General features: G+C 62.9%; 1 non-coding gene across 1 annotated transcript; it reads right to left on the minus strand.

The window, feature by feature from the left end:
* Window positions 1–3,121: 3,121 nt before the first annotated feature.
* Window positions 3,122–3,240, minus strand: LOC131871127 (5S ribosomal RNA). The gene has a single exon (XR_009369405.1). It is a non-coding gene; the product is annotated as a 5S ribosomal RNA (ribosomal RNA).
* Window positions 3,241–8,288: the final 5,048 nt, after the last annotated feature.

Raw genomic sequence — 8,288 nt, forward strand, 5'->3', positions numbered from 1 at the left:
GCAGCGCATCAAAGGTGCGCACCTCGCTGCCCACCACGGTGCGCAACGCCGGTGGGCACCCGGGAGTGCTTCGAAGTGTGCTCCAAGGTGCTGCGTGCACGTTGTCGGAGCCCGGTTTGCCCCGGGTGCGCACCTCGCGTGCACCTTCGTCGGGGTGGGCACCTTGGCTGGGTTTGCCCCGGCTGCGCTCCGAAGCGGGGTTATTGGAGCGCCGCCTCTTTTTTTGTCGGAGCGTTTGGTGGGGTTTCTCGCATTGGCTCTTCCGAGGCCCGGTTGCCACCCTGGCGCGCACGAAGTCGGAAGTAGGGTTAATTGCCCGGGTGCGCACCTTTGCCAGGGTGGGCACCTTACCTGGGCTGCGCACCAGGGCGGGCTCAAGATGGCACGCGCGTTCCGTTTTTTTCACTATCTTTCAAAACGGAAATTTTAAAATCTCCTTTTTTTTTTGCCTTTTCTGGAAATTAGTGAAGGCAGCGCATCAAAGGTGCGCACCTCGCTGCCCACCTTGGTGTGCTCTGAGGTGCGCACCCGGGAGCGCTACGAAGTGTGCTCCAAGGTGCGGCGTGCACGTTGTCGGAGCCCGGTTTGCCCCGGGTGCGCACCTCGCCTGCACCTTGGCCGGGGTGGGCACCTTGGCTGGGTTTGCCCAGGGTGCGCTCCGAAGCGGGGTTACTGGAGCGCCCCCTCTTTTTTTGTCAGAGCGTTTGGTGGGGTTTCTCGCATTGGCTCTTCCCAGGCCCGGTTGTTGGGTGCGCTCCCACCCTGGCGCGCGCGAAGTTGGAAGTTGGGTTAATTGCCCGGGCGCGCACCTTCGCCAGGGTGGGCACCTTGGTGCGCACACCTTGGCTGGGCTGCGCACCAGGGCGGGCTCAAGATGGCACCAGCATTCCCTTTTTCTCACTATCTTTCAAAACGGAAATTTTAAAATCTCGTTTTTTTTTTGCCTTTTATGGAAATTAGTGAAGGCATCGCATCAAAGGTGCGCACCTCGCTGCCCACCTTGGTGTGCTCCGAGGTGCCCACCACGGTGCGCAACGCCGGTGCGAACCCGGGAGCGCCCCGATGTGTGCTCCAAGGTGCGGCGTGCACGAAGTCGGACCCCGGTTTGCCCCGGGTGCGCACCTCGCGTGCACCTTGGTGCGCACACCTTGGCTGGGTTGCGCGGCCTGGTGGGCACCATGGTGCGCACCAAGGAGCGCTCCGAAGTGTGCTCCAAGGTGCGGCGTGCACGAAGTCGGAGCCCGGTTTGCCCCGGGTACGCACCTCGCGTGCACCTTCGCCGGGGTGGGCACCTCGGCTGGGTTGCGCGCCCTGGTGCGCACCAAGGAGCGCTCCGAAGTGTGCTCCAAGGTGCGGCGTGCACGAAGTCGGAGCCCGGTTTGCCCCGGGTGCGCACCTCGCGTGCACCTTCGGCGGGGTTGCGCGCCCTGGTGGGCACCATGGTGCGCACCAAGGAGCGCTCCGAAGTGTGCTCCAAGGTGCGGCGTGCACGAAGTCGGAGCCCGGTTTGCCCCGGGTGCGCACCTCGCGTGCACCTTCGGCGGGGTTGCGCGCCCTGGTGGGCACCATGGTGCGCACCAAGGAGCGCTCCGAAGTGTGCTCCAAGGTGCGGCGTGCACGAAGTCGGAGCCCGGTTTGCCCCGGGTGCGCACCTCGCGTGCACCTTCGCCGCGGTGGGCACCATGGCGTGCACGAAGTCGGAGCCCGGTTTGCCCCGGGTGCGCACCTCGCGTGCACCTTCGCCGGGGTGGGCACCTCGGCTGGGTTGCGCGCCCTGGTGCGCACCAAGGAGCGCTCCGAAGTGTGCTCCAAGGTGCGGCGTGCACGAAGTCGGAGCCCGGTTTGCCCCGGGTGCGCACCTCGCGTGCACCTTCGCCAGGGTGGGCACCTCGGTGCGCACACCTTCTCAATGTTTTCTTGCCTTTTCTGGAAATTGGTGAAGGCAGCGCATCAAAGGTGCGCACCTCGGTGTGCTCCGAGGTGCGAACCCGAGAGCGCTCCGAGGTGCCCACGAAGTCGAAAGTCGGGTTAATTGCATTGTTTTCCCCGGGTGCGCTCCGAGGTGCGCAACATCGGCGCGCACCAAGGAGGGCTCCGAAGTGTGCTCCAAGGTGCGCACGATGGCGTGCACCTCTGGTGCGCACGATTCGGAGCTCGGTTTGACCGGGGTGCGCACACCTTGGCTGGGTTGCGCACCTTTTGTGCGCTCCAAGGTGCGCACGAAGTCGGAGCTCGGTTTGCCCCGGGTGCGCACCTTCGCCAGGGTGCGCACCTTGATGCGCACGCCTTGGCTGGGCTGCGCACCTTGGTGGGCGCCATGGTGCGCACCTTTCGTGCGCTCCAAGGTGCGCACGAAGTCGGAGCTCGGTTTGCCCCGGGTGCGCACCTTGGTGGGCGCCATGGTGCACTCCGAGGTGCCCAAGATTGGTGCGCACCAAGGAGCGCTCCGAAGTGCGCTCCAAGGTGCGCGCGAAGTCGAAAGTTGGGTTAATTGTCCGGTTTGCCTCGGGTGCGCACCTTGCGTGCACCTTCGCCAGGGTGGGCGCCTTGGTGCGCACACCTTGGCTGGGCTGCGCACACCTTGGCACCCGCGTTTCCTTCATTTTAAATTTTTTTTTTTTACAATCTCTCAAGTGGGAAATTCTATAATCTCAACTTTTTTTGCCTTTTCAGGAAACTTTTGAATGGAGCGCATCATTGGTGCGCTCCGAAGTGTGCTCCAAAGCTCTCTCCAGCTGCGTGCACCTGCCCCGGCCGCGCACCCGGCCCCGCCCAGCTTCGCTCACCTGTCCCGGGCGTCTGGTGCGGAACCTTAGAGTAAGAAACATCACCGTGCACCTTGGCCAACGTGCGCGACTCGACCGAGCGCGCACTGGCCGAGGTGCACACCGATTTCACCTGGGTGCGCGCGCAGCACCTCGGGCGCACCGGGGTGCGCGCACAACGCCCGGGTTGCACCGTGGCCTGTGTGCTCGGGGCGCCTCGGGTGCGCGCTCGGTGTCGCCCCCGCGCGCGCGGTAGTGCGGGCAGCGCACCCCGGCCCGGCCCGGCCCCGACGAGAACGCAAACGGGCAAAAGGTTTATTCAAATAGCATTGCGATGCCCGGCGAAAAACTAAAAAAGGGTGCAACACCGGGACTTCCCGGGAGGTCACCCATCCCAGTACTACTCCGGCCCAAGCGCGCTTAACTGCGGAGTTCTGATGGGATCCGGTGCACTAACGCTGGTATGATCGCACCCGTTATGAGCTTGTCGCAGTGTGTACTTAGCAAACCGCGACCCACGTGCGAATCCACCCCGGCCACCCACCCCCGTCGAGGTGCACACCCTCCCTCGCGAAGTGCGCCCCGTTCGCCAAGTGTGAGCCCTGCCCGGGTGCGCGCACCTTGCTAGGGCGTCGGGTGTGCACCCGGCCCGGCCTACGTGCGTGCACCTGTAGGGGGCGTCGTGTGCGTGCAGTGTCCCGTCTGCAACGCGGTGCCCACACACCACCTCGGGCGCAACGACCTGCGCTCACATGTGGGCCGAGTGCACCTTGGTGCATGTTCGGGGCGCCTCGGGTGCACGCTCGATCTTGCCCCGGTGCACCAAGGCGCTCGGTTTGCCCCGGGTGCGCACTTGGTGCAAGGTGGGCACCCAAAATAGGGATCAAGCACCAAAACACAAGTTTCGGGATGCAAAATGGGACCCAAGGACCACAAATGCGTTCCAAGACCCATGATGGGTCCACGAGAACAAAAATGTGTTCCGAGACTTAATAAACAAATATTGGGTTTTAGGAGAAGAAACATGCTCTGATGCCCAAAACGAGAATCGACCCCGAAAAGGCCACAGGCCAAAAGTGGGATGCGAGACAAAAAAAAATGGGACCCGAGGACCAAAATTGGGTTCCCAGGTCGAAGACAGGGCAACCGGACAAGAAACGACCTCTAAGGCTCGAAATGAGTCCCGACGACTAAAACTTGACAAGAAGCACCCATCAGGCACCCAACTCGACACCCATGGGATGCCGACCCACCCGGGCTTCCACCTAGCACACCTTGGCACCCACCCACCCTCGCACCCAACCTCGCACCCAACTTAGCACCTTTGAACCCACATTGGCACTCACCCTGACCCTGGCACCTTGGAACCCACATTGGCACTCACCTTGACCCTGGCACCCACCTTTGCACTCACCTTGGGACCCACCCTGGCTCCCACCTCGGCACCCACCCAGACACCCACCTTGGTTCCTTGGCACCCACCTTGGATCCTTGGCACCCACCCCGACACCCACCTTGGCACGCAACTTGGCTACTTGCCACCCACCTTGGCTCCTTGACGCCCACCCCGACAACCACCCCGTGACCTACCCTGGCTAGGGTTGGTGCACACCCACCCTGGTGCCCACCTTGGCACCCACCCTATGACCCACCTTGGCACGCACCTTAGTACCCACCCCGTTACCCACCCTAGGACCCACCCCGTGACCCACCTTGGCCAGGGTGGGTGCCTTGGTGCGCACAACTTGCCTGGGCTGCACACCAGGGCGGGCTCAAGATGGCACCCGCGTTCCGTTTTTTTCACTATCTTTCAAAACGGAAATTTTAAAATCTCATTTTTTTCTTTTTTTTGCCTTTTCTGGAAATTAGTGAAGGCAGCGCATCAAAGGTGCGCAATGCTGGTGCGAACCCGGGAGCGCTCCGATGTGTGCTCCAAGGTGCGGCGTGCACGAAGTCCGAGCCCGGTTTGCCCCGGGTGCGCACCTCGCGTGCACCTTCGCCGGGGTGAGCACCTTGGCTGGGTTGCGCGCCCTGGTGCGTACCAAGGAGCGCTCTGAAGTGTGCTCCAAGGTGCGGCGTGCACGAAGTCGGAGCCCGGTTTGCCCCGGGTGTGCACCTCGGGTGCGCACCTCGCGTGCACCTTCGCTGCGGTGGGCACCTTGGCTGGGTTGCGCGCCTTGGTGGGCACCATGCAGTGCACGAAGTCGGAGCCCGGTTTGCCCCGGGCGCGCACCTCCGCCAGGGTGGGCACCTTGGTGCGCACAACTTGCCTGGGCTGCGCATCAGGAAGGGCTCAAGATGGCACCCGCGTTCCGTTTTTTTCACTATCTTTCAGAACGGAAATTTTAAAATATCGTTTTTTTTTGCCTTTTCTGGAAATTAGTGAAGGCAGCGCATCAAAGGTGCGCAACGCTGGTGCGAACCTGGGAGCGCTCCGATGTGTGCTCCAAGGTGCGGCGTGCACGAAGTCGGAGCCCGGTTTGCCTCGGGTGCGCCCTGGTGGGCACCATGGTGCGCACCAAGGAGCGCTCCGAAGTGTGCTCCAAGGTGCGGCCTGCACGAAGTCGGAGCCCGGTTTGCCCCGGGTGTGCACCTCGGGTGGGCACCTTGGTGCGCATGCCTTGCCTGGGCTGCGCACCAGGGCGGGCTCAAGATGGCACCCGCGTTCCTTTTTTTTCACTATCTTTCAAAACGGAAATTTTAAAATCTCATTTTTTTTTGCCTTTTTCTGGAAATTAGTGAAGGCAGCGCATCAAAGGTGCGCACCTCGCTGCCCACCACGGTGCGCAACGCCGGTGGGCACCCGGGAGTGCTTCGAAGTGTGCTCCAAGGTGCTGCGTGCACGTTGTCGGAGCCCGGTTTGCCCCGGGTGCGCACCTCGCGTGCACCTTCGTCGGGGTGGGCACCTTGGCTTGGTTTGCCCCGGCTGCGCTCCGAAGCGGGGTTATTGGAGCGCCGCCTCTTTTTTTGTCGGAGCGTTTGGTGGGGTTTCTCGCATTGGCTCTTCCGAGGCCCGGTTGCCACCCTGGCGCGCACGAAGTCGGAAGTAGGGTTAATTGCCCGGGTGCGCACCTTTGCCAGGGTGGCACCTTACCTGGGCTGCGCACCAGGGCGGGCTCAAGATGGCACGCGCGTTCCGTTTTTTTCACTATCTTTCAAAACGGAAATTTTAAAATCTCCTTTTTTTTTTGCCTTTTCTGGAAATTAGTGAAGGCAGCGCATCAAAGGTGCGCACCTCGCTGCCCACCTTGGTGTGCTCTGAGGTGCGCACCCGGGAGCGCTACGAAGTGTGCTCCAAGGTGCGGCGTGCACGTTGTCGGAGCCCGGTTTGCCCCGGGTGCGCACCTCGCCTGCACCTTGGCCGGGGTGGGCACCTTGGCTGGGTTTGCCCAGGGTGCGCTCCGAAGCGGGGTTACTGGAGCGCCCCCTCTTTTTTTGTCAGAGAGTTTGGTGGGGTTTCTCGCATTGGCTCTTCCCAGGCCCGGTTGTTGGGTGCGCTCCCACCCTGGCGCGCGCGAAGTTGGAAGTTGGGTTAATTGCCCGGGCGCGCACCTTCGCCAGGGTGGGCACCTTGGTGCGCAAACCTTGGCTGGGCTGCGCACCAGGGCGGGCTCAAGATGGCACCAGCATTCCCTTTTTCTCACTATCTTTCAAAACGGAAATTTTAAAATCTCGTTTTTTTTTTGCCTTTTATGGAAATTAGTGAAGGCATCGCATCAAAGGTGCGCACCTCGCTGCCCACCTTGGTGTGCTCCGAGGTGCCCACCACGGTGCGCAACGCCGGTGCGAACCCGGGAGCGCCCCGATGTGTGCTCCAAGGTGCGGCGTGCACGAAGTCGGACCCCGGTTTGCCCCGGGTGCGCACCTCGCGTGCACCTTGGTGCGCACACCTTGGCTGGGTTGCGCGGCCTGGTGGGCACCATGGTGCGCACCAAGGAGCGCTCCGAAGTGTGCTCCAAGGTGCGGCGTGCACGAAGTCGGAGCCCGGTTTGCCCCGGGTGCGCACCTTCGCCGCGGTGGGCACCATGGCGTGCACGAAGTCGGAGCCCGGTTTGCCCCGGGTGCGCACCTCGCGTGCACCTTCGCCGGGGTGGGCACCTCGGCTGGGTTGCGCGCCCTGGTGCGCACCAAGGAGCGCTCTGAAGTGTGCTCCAAGGTGCGGCGTGCACGAAGTCGGAGCCCGGTTTGCCCCGGGTGTGCACCTCGGGTGCGCACCTCGCGTGCACCTTCGCTGCGGTGGGCACCTTGGCTGGGTTGCGCGCCTTGGTGGGCACCATGCAGTGCACGAAGTCGGAGCCCGGATTGCCCCGGGCGCGCACCTCCGCCAGGGTGGGCACCTTGGTGCGCACAACTTGCCTGGGCTGCGCACCAGGAAGGGCTCAAGATGGCACCCGCGTTCCATTTTTTTCACTATCTTTCAGAACGGAAATTTTAAAATCTCGTTTTTTTTTGCCTTTTCTGGAAATTAGTGAAGGCAGCGCATCAAAGGTGCGCAACGCTGGTGCGAACCTGGGAGCGCTCCGATGTGTGCTCCAAGGTGCGGCGTGCACGAAGTCGGACCCCGGTTTGCCCCGGGTGCGCACCTCGCGTGCACCTTGGTGCGCACACCTTGGCTGGGTTGCGCGCCCTGGTGGGCACCATGGTGCGCACCAAGGAGCGCTCCGAAGTGTGCTCCAAGGTGCGGCGTGCACGAAGTCGGAGCCCGGTTTGCCCCGGGTGCGCACCTCGCGTGCACCTTCGCCGCGGTGGGCACCATGGCGTGCACGAAGTCGGAGCCCGGTTTGCCCCGGGTGCGCACCTCGCGTGCACCTTCGCCGGGGTGGGCACCTTGGTGTGCAGACCTTGGCTGGGTTGCGCGCCCTGGTGGGCACCATGGTGCGCACCAAGGAGCGCTCCGAAGTGTGCTCCAAGGTGCGGCCTGCACGAAGTCGGAGCCCGGTTTGCCCCGGGTGTGCACCTCGGGTGGGCACCTTGGTGCGCATGCCTTGCCTGGGCTGCGCACCAGGGCGGGCTCAAGATGGCACCCGCGTTCCTTTTTTTTCACTATCTTTCAAAACGGAAATTTTAAAATCTCATTTTTTTTTGCCTTTTTCTGGAAATTAGTGAAGGCAGCGCATCAAAGGTGCGCACCTCGCTGCCCACCACGGTGCGCAACGCCGGTGGGCACCCGGGAGTGCTTCGAAGTGTGCTCCAAGGTGCTGCGTGCACGTTGTCGGAGCCCGGTTTGCCCCGGGTGCGCACCTCGCGTGCACCTTCGTCGGGGTGGGCACCTTGGCTGGGTTTGCCCCGGCTGCGCTCCGAAGCGGGGTTATTGGAGCGCCGCCTCTTTTTTTGTCGGAGCGTTTGGTGGGGTTTCTCGCATTGGCTCTTCCGAGGCCCGGTTGCCACCCTGGCGCGCACGAAGTCGGAAGTAGGGTTAATTGCCCGGGTGCGCACCTTTGCCAGGGTGGGCACCTTACCTGGGCTGCGCACCAGGGCGGGCTCAAGATGGCACGCGCGTTCCGTTTTTTTCACTATCTTTCA

This window comes from Cryptomeria japonica, unplaced genomic scaffold, assembly GCF_030272615.1.
Source record: "Cryptomeria japonica unplaced genomic scaffold, Sugi_1.0 HiC_scaffold_371, whole genome shotgun sequence".
Lineage (NCBI taxonomy): Eukaryota > Viridiplantae > Streptophyta > Pinopsida > Cupressales > Cupressaceae > Cryptomeria > Cryptomeria japonica.